The following is a 15,826-nucleotide window of genomic DNA, read 5'->3' as shown; positions in this document are numbered from 1 at the left end:
CGGTAGGCTTGTCAGGTTTAGCTTTCTTTCTTGGTTTCGCAGACTGTCACGTTATAGGTTGGATACCGTGATAGTCTTCTGTCTGGTTAATTTTACTGTTTTGTTAACCCTTTAGTGAATCTATCGGCTATGGCTTGTTTATGTAAGAAGCATTTGATAAACCCGTCAGACTCCGTTTAATATAGATTGCATAAATAGTGAAACTGACTTCAGTTATTTATTAAATGCGTTTTCACCTCTCAACAACAGGGTTAACTTACTTTTGATTAGTTTCATTTCGGAAAAGCTTGAGGCGACTATTTTTACTGATATTTCATTTTCGATGTTAAAATTAAGATGCTCACAATAAAAGACAAATTAAAAATTCCGCCAGTTTGTTTTATTTTTATTTACGTATAACTACTTGTAATTCCACATTAAAAAATCAAACTCCAACATGAAATAAGTGATGACCAATAAGTTACGTCGTTGACATTCAAAATCTGTTCCCAGCCTGGTTAGTTTGTTATTTATAAAAAACTGAGACCAAAGGATGTATATATATATATACACACACAGTTTGATTTTTCAATTCCTGTATTTTTACTGTCGTTAGGCTTTCAAGGTCATTGATAATACAACAGTCCTAATTACGCTTTATATGATATATTTATATCATGTTGAAAATGGCAACAGCATTGTTGACATTGTAAACAAGACTTAATCAACCGTGCCCTTATTGACTGTTCGTGGTGTACGTGTAAGCGAATCAGTGTTAAACGTTTTATATCCTTACACGTTCTAAATTACACCTTGCCTTTTGGATCTCCCATATTTTGCAGGAAAAAAAGAAGTCATTTTCCAACGTTCATTGTGAATATAGTATTTGAAATTTATCCATTAAAACAAAGTTCGTTATTGACATTGAAAAAACACGATATTCACCCAGAATTCATTGTTAACTTTGTTCTTTGCAATATGTCTTACTTTAGACAAGTAATATTGAATGTGGTAACTTATTGTGCTGAGTGGCTGTTTTGATTATCAATATCCACACACACACCGCACACGTGTGCGTATATATATATGTAAAGTTCAGTGACCACAGATTAAGCGCAAGAGCTGGGCATGGCCTAGTAGTTCGAGATTTTGCCTGATCGGTTTACGTATTTGAGGATTTATGGCTCGCGTTTCTTGTGCGAAAAATGCATTGTGCACTTTGACTTATGGAGATGCCAAAAATTATGGTCAAATCCAACTATTCGGTGGTTAGAGTAACCCAAGAGTTGGCGGTAAGCACTGTTGACGAATTACCTTTCATATCGTCTGTTATCGGTTCAAAAGTGGGGGCTGCTGTGCCGTGATAGCCTTTTAGTAGTTTTCATGAAACCCCAGCCTCTGTACTCGTCCATGTGTTCGGTATCAGTAGGGATATATGTTGGTAGTCAGTCAGAGTTAACTCGTGCTTTGTCAACTGTAGTAATGTTTAATGTGTTTAGTGTTGGTGGCATTCTAATGTGATGGTCGATCCCACTATTTGTTAGAAAAATCATGTTTCGAGGGTTGGCAGTGGGTGCTGTTCAGTTGAAGTTAGGAACTGCGGCAGACATCTCTAGTACCTTTGACACCCAAGAGAAAAAAATTCTCTTTATATGTAAGAGCTTTTATATTATGCACGTGTTAACTATTAGGAGGCTTCGAATAGACTGCTTGGAACCGTTAGGTTATGTACAATGAACTCTTGAAAATTTGTATACGAGATAAAACATTATCATGTTTTTCATTTTTGTAAGTGGATTTGACCAAAGTTACCTTAATGTACAACACTATCATCTTTTGTGCTATGTAATTACAGGTAGAACGTGTCAGAATTCGACAAAATATATATAGTTGTGGTATTTAAAGGAATGCTCTAAGGCTTAGGGCTATTGAATACATATTGAAAAGGTTGTCTATAAACTTCTTAGTAAACAGCGGTTTTAATATTTGCGCGTTGATGGACATAACTTTCAAACTAATCGAGTGACCATGTGTGGATAAGGCTTCGTAAAGCTGATCGAGTGACCATGCCCTGGATAAGGCTTCGTAAAGCTGATCGAGTGACCATGTCCTGGATAAGGCTTCGTAAAGCTGATCGAGTGACCATGTCCTGGATAAGGCTTCGTAAAGCTGATCGAGTGACCATGTCCTGGATAAGGCTTCGTAAAGCTGATCGAGTGACCATGCCCTGGATAAGGCTTCGTAAAGCTGATCGAGTGACCATGTCCTGGATAAGGCTTCGTAAAGCTGATCATAATAAAAAAAATCATGTAATCCTGACGGAAAGGCATACGTTTACTCAAATGTTATTATATGTATAAATATATGCAAATCTTGTAAATGATTTTATTCTCTTTATATTTCGGATGCTACGTGTAAGGAAATACTAATAATTATTCATAATTTCAAATTATTGTGTGAAATACATTTGCTGAACAACTAATGTTAATAGCTCCCTTTACATTGGTGGAACTCAAACTGGCCTTTCATCAGTAGAGCAGTACATCGGTCGGACCTGATGATGCACACTATGAAATGTTGCGCCATCTATCTCCCGCTTTTCTTGCTATTCTTCTGATTGTTTTTAACCAGATCTGGCAGAAGAATGTTCTTCCTGATGCCTGGCGTTAGGCTATTGTCCTACCTTTTTCTGAGCCTGGAAAGGATCCCAAGATTCCTTCAAACTACCGTCTAATTGCTTTGACGTGCTGTCTCTGTACGACTTGAGAGAGGATGGTTAATGCTCCTCTTGTTTGGTTTCTCGAATAAAACAACCTCCTCTCGCCCATCCAGTATAGGTTCCGACGACAGCGCTCCACCATGGACCACCTGATTCGACTTGAAACGTCAATCAGAGAAGCCTTTCTCAAACGACAACATCTTGTATCAATATTAATTGACATTGAGAAGGCTTATGACACAACATGTAGGTATGACATTTTGCGAGACCTCCATGTATTTGGGTTACGTGGCCATTTGCCCATTTTTATTAAATGTTTTTAATGGATAGGAGATTCCAAGTTGTGTGGGTTCGACACTTTCCCGTTCTTTACTGCAGGAATGTGGAGTCCCTCAGGGCTGTGCTTTGAATGTCACACTTTTTAGTATAAAAATTAATGCCATCACTGAACAACTCCCTGTTACTGTTGCAAACGGGCTCTATGTCGATGACACTCACATCTCATGTCAGTCGTCGAACATGAGGTATATTGAGCGGCAGCGACAGACTGCCCTTAATCGTTCACTGAAGTGGACCACAGCAAACGGCTTTAACTTCTCTCTTTCTAAAACCGTTTGCATGCACTCTTGTCGCGAACGGGTTTTTCAACGCGATCTGAACTCCGTGTCGGTGAAGTTGTGCTGCCTGTGGTCTCCGAGACAAAGTTCTTGCTGCTTATCTTTGACCGTAAGCTGACCTTTATACCACACATCAAGCAGCTGCGAGTCAAATGTACAAGGGCTGTGAACATCCTTCATGTTCTCTCTTCCACCACTTGGAGAGTGGATCGATGTTCTATACTAAAGATATGTTGTGCTCTTATTTGATCGAAACTCGACTATGGATGACTGGTCTATGGCTATGCCAGAACCTCGGCCTTAAGAATGCTGGACCCAATTTATCATCAAGGACTTCGGTTCTGCACTGGGGCTTTCCCCACTTCCCCAGTTCATAGTTCATACACAGTCTCATGAACCTTCTTTACACCTCAGCCGTTTGCAACTGTCTTTACAGAATGCTTCAAATCGTTTTTTACCAAAGCATCGCACCTGGGGTTGTGTTTTTCTTCCTCGATGGGTCATACTTTTTCAGAATAGATGATCTGCCATTGCTGCTTTTGACCTTCGTATCCAGGTGCAGTTTGACCAATTGGGTCTGTCCTTGGATAATGTTGCTATATCTACTGGTCAGCCCATCCCGCCATGGCTTCTTGCAGTCCCCAAATGTGACCTTTCTTAAGTCATCTGAGAAAAGCAGACACTCCTGAATGGAAATACTGTCTGTTATTTGCTAAACATCTTTCGAACCATCCTTCCATTCTCATTTATACAGATGTTTCGAAATCATGTAACTGTGTGGGCTCTGCCATGGTTTGTTGTGGTTCGGTGGTTGCGCGCAGAATTCCCTCTACAGCTTCTGTGTTCACTGCTGAATTGTATGCCATTTCTCTTACTCTGGATCACATAGAAACTAAGCATTACTCAAACTGCGCTATTTATACTGACTTGCTTAGTTCTCTACTGGCCCTGGAATCGCTTCACGATGGTTCACACCATGTTCTCGCCAATATTCAAAACCGACTGGCCCATTCCTCTTTAACATTTACTTCCATCCAGTTTTTCTGGATACTAGGCCACGTTGATATTCATGGGAACGAGCTTGCCGACACCGCAGCTAAATCTATTTGCTCTAGTACTATTATTGCTGTGTCTGTTCCATACATGGACTATGGTTGTGTATTCAAGGCTCGGCTCCGTGCGAGCTGGCAGTCGACTTGGAGTGAGTAACGTGAAAATAAGCTTTTCCAAATAAAACCCTCCATTGGACTTTGGCCGTCTTGCTTCCATAAGGATCGGAAAGAGGAAGTTGTTCTAACTAGACTACACATTGGTCACAGTCTTTTAACTCATCGTTTTCTTTTATCTGGAACTGATGCATCAGTGTTTAGTTTGTGTAACACTCAGATGACTGTAAGCCACATTTTACTTTCTTGCCGTTGTTATGACTCTCAACTCTCAATTATGCTACAGAAAGTTCTTTACAACTTGTGTTGCTGTAGTTTTTTCTCTTACTGCTGCAGACTAGATGTAAACATTGGTTTTATGCTATTTATGTTTTTTTAAACTTTGTTTTGTTTTATCTTAATTTCCTTTTATGTATTTTACTAAATTTACTTTAATTTTAACTTTCTAACGGATGTTTGGCGCAGATAGCCTAGCTGCTTTGTGCCATAAAACACCAAATCAACCAACCAACTAATGTTAATAGCATACACGAGGGGAAAACTCGTGCTTCAAGTACGAAATATTTTGTTTGCGTCGTGTTATTTTGTATTTGAATGCACAAAGTTTATAAAATGTAAAAGTCTGTGCTTTGTATTCAAGGTGATTAAAATAGTTAAGCGACTAGTCTAGACTACTCACGTGAGAGGTTTGTTAGAGAAAATTCTGAACGAATTTCGGGTCCATTCGAAGCATCTTATTGACTGTGAAGTTATATCTGAAAAGATTAACGTTATTCCACACCACGCGATACTCTCGAAACTCAAATACAAAAGACACTTTGAATCAAACAGTCTGATAAAAAAAAATAACAAAAATATCGACTTGTCTAGTAAGTGACACCAGATCTAGTGACGCTTTCAATACCTGTGTATTGTGGGCAAGTGTTAAAACTCAACAGGGTAAAACAGTACCATTACTCTTTAAATACCTGTAAATAAGTGATGAAGTTCACGTACGAAACATTAAGACATAAACACTGCAGTATGAGGATGGCATATACATTCCTCAAATATCTTTCTCTTTGTTATGCATATGCTCCTTCTTTACGCACGTGGTAACGATGTCAGTTTTTTGTTACTACTAATTTCATTTTTACGTACTTTAATGAAGTTTAAAAAGCCTCCCACCCACGCAGACAAGTTACTCTATTTTTTGCCTCTTCCTGTTGTACGAAAGAATAATGAAGTCATATCGGTGTATGTGCGTTATTTTTCGAGTATTTATGTGAAAACTACTGGATCAAACTTTATCAGTCTGTATTAATTTTACTGGGAGTGGCTTATTGGTTTGATTACTGAAATTCTGAATCCGATAGTTGGAGTAAAAACATGTGCTCTGTTCCTTCTAATAGTAATGGGAGAGGAAGAGTAATCCGCTGTGGGTGCCACTTGGTAGGTGCCTTTCTTCTGGTTTATCAGTTGGAAATCTGAGTCGGCAATGAGTGACTAACTTTGATGTAGCTTTGAGCGAAACGTTTAAACGAAATCTTATGGACTGATGGAATTTATTTCAAATCTCTAAAACATTCCATATCTCAGTGGGAGTTCAAGTTTTTTGTTCCCATCCCCTCGGCTTTGTAAAGGTTATGCAAATTATTCTTGCTATTCTAGTTATAAATAGCGACTACCGTTAGGTTACTTTGGTTGAATGATTTACCTAATCTTTCTTGTTTCTCAGTGCACTACGTTTTCACAAGGCTCATTTCTCACTGAACATTTGAGAGATGTAATACACAGGATGTTTGTTTGTTTGTTTTGGAATTTCGCACAAAGCTACTCGAGGGCTATCTGTGCTAACCGTCCCTAATTTAGCAGTGTAAGACTAGAGGGAAGGCAGCTAGTCATCACCACCCATCGCCAACTCTTGGGCTACCCTTTTACCAACGAATAGTGGGATTGAGCGTAACATTATAACGCCCCCACGGCTGGGAGGGCGAGCATGTTTGGCGCGACGCGGGCGCGAACCCGCGACCCTCGGATTAGGAGTCGCACGCCTTACGCGCTAGGCCATGCCAGGCCTTACACAGGATGTAAATTTTTGTCTATAAATAATTAAAACTAACGTTTCATATTTACACAGTCTTAAAAACTTCTTTAAATCCATCAATGTCTTCCACTTTAAAAACACACTACATGTACAGTGTTTCGAGGTGTACTATATCTGTAAGACACCCTAACTTATAAATATATTTTTCTTTTCCTGTCATGTGATACTGCGCTGCTTTTATATGTACGTAAGTCCTTAGTCAACTTCTATGCTACATCACGCCAAATACCGATACGTAAGCTTGATGGCCCTTCGTCCAAGTCGATACTTTTCTTTTTTACAACACTGAAGCGGTATATTATAGCTAAATTTACCAGTGAAACGTTAAGAAAGTTAATTATTTCGTTTCGTCACATATACCTTTACAGCTTTTTAAAATTATAAAACGTTCGTTTTCATCATTCATTAAATGTTAGACAATACACTAGTGCCGATTGTTCATATTTATGAATCTATCAACGCAAGGTGTTATTATTTGTACTCGTGTAATAATTTCGTTGTATAGTATTTTAAATTCCTATAAATACGTGTTTATCAGAACCCTTAATTTAGTAATTAAACAAAAGAAACAGAAAATAAACTGAAAAACAGTGGCCGTGATAAGCATAGGAGGTATTTACTGAGTTGGTTTCAATTTTTTTGTTATTGCACGGTGTCCGTACAGTGTGTCTGACTTAACTTTCACTTCCTTTGTTGGAATGTCTAGTTCTGCCATACGGTGCTAATTCAGAACTTAGTAATTGTGTAGGTGGGTGGGCATACGTGAGGAACTGCAAGGTTAAACGGTGCTAGATTTTCTGATCCAACTTTCTTGCTTCACAAGTAACCCACACACACACACACACACACATATATATATATATCTTTAACTGACGTCTGATCAGCAGTTAAATTTTGTTATTTGTACTTGTTAAACTTTTAGCATGCGCACAAATGTTACAGAATAATTGACATCAAATTAGAAATACAGAGTATTGCATGGCTTGAAAATTATTGTATAATTTAAACTGAGCGGAAAAAATCTAAACTTTTTTCCTTTCCAAGCCGATTACTGTCATTTTTTACAACATCGATTCGACACATTAAACTTAAATTTGGTAACGAAAAGTTAGAAGATAATTAATTACTCGCGGTTTCGCCGTATAGATGTATTAGAACTAATAACATGACGTAATTAACGTTGATTATCTGAGATACGTAGATTTCATAACTTTATACCGATATAGCCTGTTTGTTGTAAGCACAAAGCTGTGCATTTGGTTATTTGCGTTTTGCCATCGTATGGATCTAAACCTGAATTTTAATGTTATAAACCCAAAGTATATTCGCTGGGTCAGCGTGGGGGAGGCTGTATATTTTGAATATTTAAAAGTATTTTACTCTCAGGATAAATCACAGTAGGACTCGGGGCTTGAAAGTGTTTACTAATGTTTGTACCCTGTGAATGTTTAACCACGTGCTGCATACGTCACCGTGTGATTAGTAATTCTAAGAACTATTGACTGAAAGCGAAGAAAATATGTCACTGAGTGATTAGTTATTATAAGAACTATTGAGTGAAATCAAAGGAAAATATATTATCATCTAGTGATTAGTAATTTTAAGAAGTATTGAGTGAAAGTGACAAAAATATTATCACTGAATGAATACTAATTCTAAGAACTATTGAGTTAAAGTGACAATAATATCACCGAGCGATTAGTTATTCTAATTACTATTGAGTTAAAGCGACAAGAGGTAGTATCACTGAGTGATAAGTTATTCTATGTACTGCTAAGTATTATCTGCTATATCCTGTTTCGACGAGGCCGTTAATCAATATCATGACAAACATACAAACGCAAACTAACGTGGCAGGGTTTAGTTTAGAGAGAGAGAAATGGTAAGAATTCTCTCTCCAACTGGGGTGTTCAGGAACGTTGTGGTTCCTCTTCGTCCCCTTTCGTGAAAGGTTATTAGGTTTAGTTTTATTTATTTATTTATTAAATAATTTTTGACTCTTTTTTTGGGTGAAGGAGGTCATTCTTAATGTTATCCTAGACCGAGGCAAAAGCAGCACCGGAGAGAACGGTCAGATCCCGTCCCGAAAGGCAGAAGTCAAAGTAAATATGAACATGAACTCAAACGACCCGACTCAGGGTCAATAAAGTTACCTGGGCTGGGATCTAAAAATCTAATTCCTAAGTTTTTATGACAAACATAGCGATTGTATAGCTGTTATATATTTCTATATATCATCAACTGTTAGGGTGTAAACTAGATTAACCCAGTGAATTTTAGTTATTGTCATTGTTATTTAAGTCATTTACAGATCTGATTTTTAAATAAAATTTATAATACAGTATTGTTTATTTCATATGTTCATAACTTTTATTGTTATTGTATTTTAATAAATATACTATCATGATTCGTAAGATTTGGCGAACTAGCAAGCTGGACCTTTTGTTCCTAGTGCTTCAACGATAAAAACAACAATAACCAAAAACATTAATAACTCTACGATGAAAGCAAAGGATGATTTGTTATACATAGACGAGGACTGAATTGGCATGATAATAGTTCGTGAAGATCTACTTTCAGTACCGGTTCTAAATTACCTGTATGTAGATAATTCAAGATTGGCAAAAAGAAAACAAATCAAAGAAACATTTCAATACGAAATATATCCTAAAATTGAATATTACCGAAGGAATACATATATATATTTGTAAACTACATCGCATCCGCTATAATCAGTGCTAACGAGGTCTTTTAGGTTAACAATGTGTACAATTATTGTAATGCCAAATGTAACCTCATGGTTAAGTGTAAGGTACGATTTTAAAACAAGCCGAGAAAGATGCAGCAGAACATGATTGTAGTTAATCACAAAAATATAGAATGGCCTATCTGTGCTTTGCCCATCGTGGGTATTGAAACAGATTTTTTAGCATATTTATTACGTTTGTTAGCCGTTATTACTGTAGTTAAGTGCCATATTTAGGGTTTTTGTTGTTGTTTAACGTATGTATTTCTGAAGAATTTAAGAAACGTTGTCTTGAACTTACCAGCAATTTAACATGTTTAGTCCAGATAAAGGTGTGTAAGTTTAAACATCAGTAGATAAGGACAACAACGATAATTCTGGGGTTAAAATTTAAAAATCTGTATTGAACGTGTAATTAATTCCGTGTGTTTTCTTTGCGCCATCATGCTCAGTTATTTAGTTATTACGTTTGTTAAGGTATATTAGTTAACATTATATGTGTGTGTATGTTTTTAGAGCAGCAAAATGTTCGTTTATCATATTCCCCAGAGTCTGTGGTGCGTGTTTGAAATTGGTGGTAATGTGTACTTACGGGCTTAGCAGACATAATCAACGACTGTGTTATGTTTGATTGGATGTTTGAACCTTGAAGTAAAACACATTGATAAATATAACTTGGGGGTTTGTCTGTCTTGAGCTCCTAATTCGTTTGTGCAGTTCCTTAGTTGTCTGAAATTTAAAACTATCTTACAAAGTTGAACTGACAAGAAGGAAGAAATTGATTTCAATATTTTTATGTTATGCATATTCTCCCATTATAATATTTATTTATTTGCGCGTGCACCACAATGGTACAGCGGTATATCAGCGGACTTGCAACACTAGAAACCAGGTTTCGATACCCGCGGTGGGCAAAGCACAGATATCCCATTGTGTAGCTTCGTTTCTAATTGCAGACACACATTTCTTTGCACGTTTCAGCGAGGAAAACATATGGGAGGTCTCGTGTGACTTTAAATATAAAAATGAATCATAATAACAATAGTAATTTGTTTTTGTGTAAAATCGGTTTTGTCAGTGAGAAAGTAAGTTTTGCTAAACGATGAGAACGTATGAAAATAAAACTAACCTTCAGACATGAAGTCGTTTTTTGTGTGCGTGTGTGAATTACGTAAACATATACCAGAAATACTTGGCGATGTATAGTAATTTTATATATATGTAACCGCTGCTTAAAAGTGATATAGTGAGCCAGTTATAAAGTTATTGAATAGTAAATATTTCTTTTAGCGATACACTGAAAGAAACGGTGTGATGCGTTAACAACTACACTAATAATTTTCAACTGTTCCCAATGTCTTCATTCAGTGTTTTTTTTTTACATTACTCACTTGGAAATAAATTAATGACTCACGGCTGAGCATAAATAAATGTGTGAAAATTAATAAATGTAACTTTTAACATGACTGTGATTTTGAGTTACTGATGTGAGACTCTCGGACGACAACAGTAGTTTGCAGTGAGGTCCGGGCACGCGAGAGACTTTGTTCGACCTTAGGTGTTAGATGAAAGGGTCAAAGTGCAAATATATCTTGTGTATGGTTGATTATCCTAGACTGGTAATATTGAAGACCAGTCTCCCACTTGATGCATTCACTCAAAAAACTTGTCTTTTATCTTGAAAAAAAAACAACAAAATTCAAGAAGACCTGAATAAGTCATAAGCGAATACGTTATCAGTGATTCATCACTCGTATTAAAGAGCCACACCCATATCTTTATCGTGGAAAGGTGGCGTAGGTGTTTTCAAGCATTTTGTAAAACATTATTTTTTCGTGTCAAGTTGTGTATTTACGAGAGAATGCATGTTGAAATTATCTAGCCATTTAATTGGTACTTAACTATATCTGTTATCATAAAAGATCCTTAAGAAAAAAAAATAAACAGGTCACTCGAACGGTTTTCAAATAATCTGTTAATAATGATCGTGTATACATTGAAAAGAGTCAATAAATTGGCCTGTTCTTTTGTTGGAACATGGGTGGAGATTAACAATTGATTAAGTTACAAATATATTGAAAAATAACAACATTATAAGTAGTAACTAGTTATTTGTTTGAGGGTGTATTACCCTAGTGATTAAGTAGCAGAATTCAGTTTATACCTCAGTTTTGAAAGGATAATACCAACAAATTGTAAAATGTCTGTTGTGTGTTATTCCAAAATAACATAGCATTAAGTGTGGCTAATACACGACTGTTTGATGGATAACATTGCGTTAAGTGTGGCTAATACACGACTGTTTGATGGATAACATTGCGTTAAGTGTGGCTAATACACGACTGTGTGATGGATAACGTAGCATTAAGTGTGGCTAATACACGACTGTTTGATGGATAACATTGCGTTAAGTGTGGCTAATACACGACTGTTTGATGGATAACGTAGCATTAAGTGTGGCTAATACACGACTGTTTGATGGATAACGTAGCATTAAGTGTGGCTAATACACGACTGTTTGATGGATAACGTAGCATTAAGTGTGGCTAATACATGACTGTTTGATGGATAACGTAGCATTAAGTGTGGCTAATACACGACTTTGATGGATAACGTAGCATTAAGTGTGGCTAATACACGACTGTTTGATGGATAACGTAGCATTTGGTGTGGCTAATACACGACTGTTTGATGAATAACGTAGCATTAAGTGTGGCTAATACACGACTTTGATGGATAACGTAGCATTAAGTGTGGCTAATACATGACTGTTTGATGGATAACGTAGCATTAAGTGTGGCTAATATACGACTGTTTGATGGATAACGTAGCATTAAGTGTGGCTAATACGACTGTTTGATGGATAACGTAGCATTAAGTGTGGCTAATACACGACTGTTTGATGGATAACGTAGCATTAAGTGTGGCTAATACACGACTGTTTGATGGATAACGTAGCATTAAGTGTGGCTAATATACGACTGTTTGATGGATAACGTAGCATTAAGTGTGGCTAATATACGACTGTTTGATGGATAACGTAGCATTAAGTGTGGCTAATACACGACTGTTTGATGGATAACGTAGCATTAAGTGTGGCTAATACACGACTGTTTGATGGATAACGTAGCATTAAGTGTGGCTAATACACGACTGTTTGATTGACCCGGTCATACTTACCAGCACTGCAAAAAGTAATCTTCACTAGAAGCAAACGTGTACATGAAACTGAAGAAGAAATCGGAGAACACGACCAAGCAAGCATATATGGCTCTAGTAGCCAAAGAAACGCAAATATATGTGTTTCTTAGGCCTTGAAAAATACTTTCGACAACTTTAACCAGTATGAGAAGCTAATGGAAATCTTACAGCGAATTGAAGTAGATCAAGCAGACATCAGAGTCATGAAGTTACACACAATAAAAAAAAAAAAAAACACTTCAGTTAACGGATGACCAAACATTTGGTTTCTGGAGAGGCGTACGACAAGGACGTATGTTACCTCCAACGTTACGTAATTTGCATATAGGGTAGATGAAAAGGAAGGTAATTGTTGATACATAAAGGATTCAGTTAATAGAAATATAATCAGGAATATTATATGCTGGTAATACAGCAGATTAACAGAAATATATGTTAAAATGTTAATGCAACATCATTCACGGATGAAACTGAAGAAGATATTCAATGGCTGTTTTACAGGTTTGTTAATAAAGGGTAAGAAATACTGCATTGTTCGCACTAGCAGTTGAAATTTTGAGGTCTAGAACCCCAAAAGTTGGACATTTTATTACTCACTGTAGTAAAATGTCAAAGTTTTCAATGTTGTCATTCACATTGTTCTTGCTGTTCCCTAAAATAGGCCCTTCAGGTCAAGTAGTACATGATTTTGAAGGTAGACAGCGCCGCATCCTAGTCAGTTTGCCCATTGGAAATTTTTATTCCGTAAAACGAATATGTTTTTCATCCGAAACAATACAGGAAGTAATATACGAGTGTTGTATGTCGAACAGGGTAGGGGTAAGTGTGGACAAAATAATATGTTTCATTGAAGCTATATAATAATGAAAACAAATAAACGAGCAATACGAAGGCCATTGTATTCTGTGTTGGGGCACATTATAAATACTTTTAGCCATCCCAGTTGATTACATTTTTGGCATTTACACACAGAAATGTGCGGTAACGCGAACACTGCTACGACTCAGAAGAAATGTTAATAAAGTTAAGGCAGTGGTAGTTTCACGATCTGAAAAATTTCCCAGGATATGCACCAAAGTAGACGACTGAGAGTGACAACAAGTAGAAAGTGTGGAAAAAGAGTGTAGAATAGGAATGGCAAATTCACTGCTGATGGAAAATATCGCTAACAGCAAGGGTGCTCAACTGATGAAACAGTGCATTCTAATCATTATAAGAAATATAGTTTGAGAATTATATGTTTAGGTAGCTATACTTATTATTAGGTATATGTGCACATGTTTAATTGTGATGTATATAGGTAACCTTGTTTTGACCAAAAGTTAATATTGACTATGCAGTTAAAACGTGGAGTCCCCAGTGGCACAGCGGCATGTCTGTGGACTTACAACGTTAAAATCCGGGTTTCGATACTCGTGGTAGGTGAAGCACAGATAGGTCATTGTGTAGTTTTGTACTTCAAACGAATAAAACGTGAAGTTTTTTCTGCCCTATTGAAACGGAAAAATTGGTGGGAGCGTTTGAAATGCATTGTTATAGACAAATGATGGAGATTAGCCATCGAGAAACAAAAACTTCTGAAGTAATGGAACGTGCAAAGACAACTATTGGATATATTTAGGAAACGTAATATGTGCCTCTGTAGGCATGTAATTGTATCTGAGGGGAGGTTAGTAAAAATTCTGTTAGGAACAGTTGGAGGAAGAATAGAGAAAAGCAACCGGACACTCTCTTGGCTCGGTAACATAAGAAAGTTAAAGGGGGGTGAGAAATTTAATTTAGGAAAGTGGGGAAGAGGGGGACTAGTCCCCAGTAATTTTTATGGTATAGGAGGATCTAGTCTCTCATAAAAGTGGTGTTGAATAATTGATAGTTTTTGACAGAGAAAATACATGCATGCTGCACAACGCTTAAGGAACATGCCAACTTGTCACAAGCGGCTAATGTTACCCCTCCTTCCCTGTTGCCCCCCAGTGACTCAGCGGTATGTCTGTGGACTTGCAATGCTAAAAACCAGGTTTCGATACCCGTGGTGGGCAGAGCACGGATAGCCCCTTGTGTAGCTTTGTGCTTAATTGAAAACAACAACAACAACCTTCCCTGTTGTTAAATATATTCGTGCTCCACTGAGAAAATTGGCGTAGCAGCAAGAAACAAAGAACAGTAGAGAAACATAGTCGTCGATTTGAGTGGAATCCATTGTTAATTGATTGCTCATCCAGTGGGCATACATCATTTTCACCAGTTTAATTGTTAGAAATACACTATAGTAGTAAACAGTGTATGCAAGAACCGACAAAATTGATTTTTAAATTTGTAATACAATAAAGACGAATATTTCATCACCTCCTGAATTGTATTACATTAAACATTTGATAGTTTGTTTTTCAGACAAAATTCATCCATGTTGAGTCTGTAGAATGCTATTCTAACATGATATGTAATGAGAAATGTAATTTTTAAATGAATTTGTGATTGTTTTTGGTTTTTTTTGTATTTCCCATAGAAAATATCCTTACATTATTTTACAACAGTTTATTTTTTAACTACACATCTAAGGATGTTCTTTTTCTCTTTTTTATAGTATACAGTTTTTATGTTTTTGTCATTGAATCTTTTTGTTCGTACCATAAAGTTTGCCAGTAATGAAACTACTTTGCTAGTTTCAGTTGTAAAACAATATGTTGGAGTGCCACTGTATTACATTAGTCTACAGACTATAACCCTCAAAACCAAAATAACTTGAACTTCTAAGAAACTTCCCTTCCCCCCCAAAAAAAATCGAAGATACTTAAGGTGCATGGGGTCCAATGGTGACAAGAGCTTCATATTCTATGGATGTTTCTAAAGAATGCATTTCAGAAGTAGGTAGAAACTGAAGTCTGAATATTGTTTCTAAATTGAGAACAATTCGACGAAAAATTTAAAAAAAATTGTTTTGAAGACGGGATGAAATTCCTCTTTGGTTTGAAACTTTTTAAAATCACAGACAAACTTTTTTTTTTCATATCATGCTTTAGATTATTAAACCTGACCACCCATCGTTGTACCAATCGTTATTCTAATCGGTTGCCATGGTAACTCGAGATTAAGAACGGGTGCGCTGTTTTAAAGTGGTAATTAAATTTTATTTTGGTTTTATTTAATAAATAAACAATTTTTCGGGCATTTTGTAAACGTTAGCTTGCACAGAAGCTGTTTGATAGGTTATAATAATGGTTGTTTGTGACAACTAACGATAAGTGTTAAGCTAACGAAAGACTTGTTAGCCAGATGCTTATGCATCTTTGTCTGTTGCTGGTCATGAGTTGA

General features: G+C 36.6%; 1 protein-coding gene across 9 annotated transcripts in view; it reads left to right on the top strand.

Moving 5' to 3' along the window:
- Positions 1-15,826, top strand: part of LOC143234139 (uncharacterized) — a 221,370-nt gene that overhangs the window by 77,956 nt on the left and 127,588 nt on the right. The window lies entirely within an intron of this gene.

Source organism: Tachypleus tridentatus, chromosome 12 (genome assembly GCF_004210375.1).
Source record: "Tachypleus tridentatus isolate NWPU-2018 chromosome 12, ASM421037v1, whole genome shotgun sequence".
In the NCBI taxonomy this organism is placed as follows: domain Eukaryota; kingdom Metazoa; phylum Arthropoda; class Merostomata; order Xiphosura; family Limulidae; genus Tachypleus; species Tachypleus tridentatus.
The sequence above is the reverse complement of the archived record's forward strand: the minus strand, read 5'-3'. Positions and strand labels throughout refer to the sequence as shown.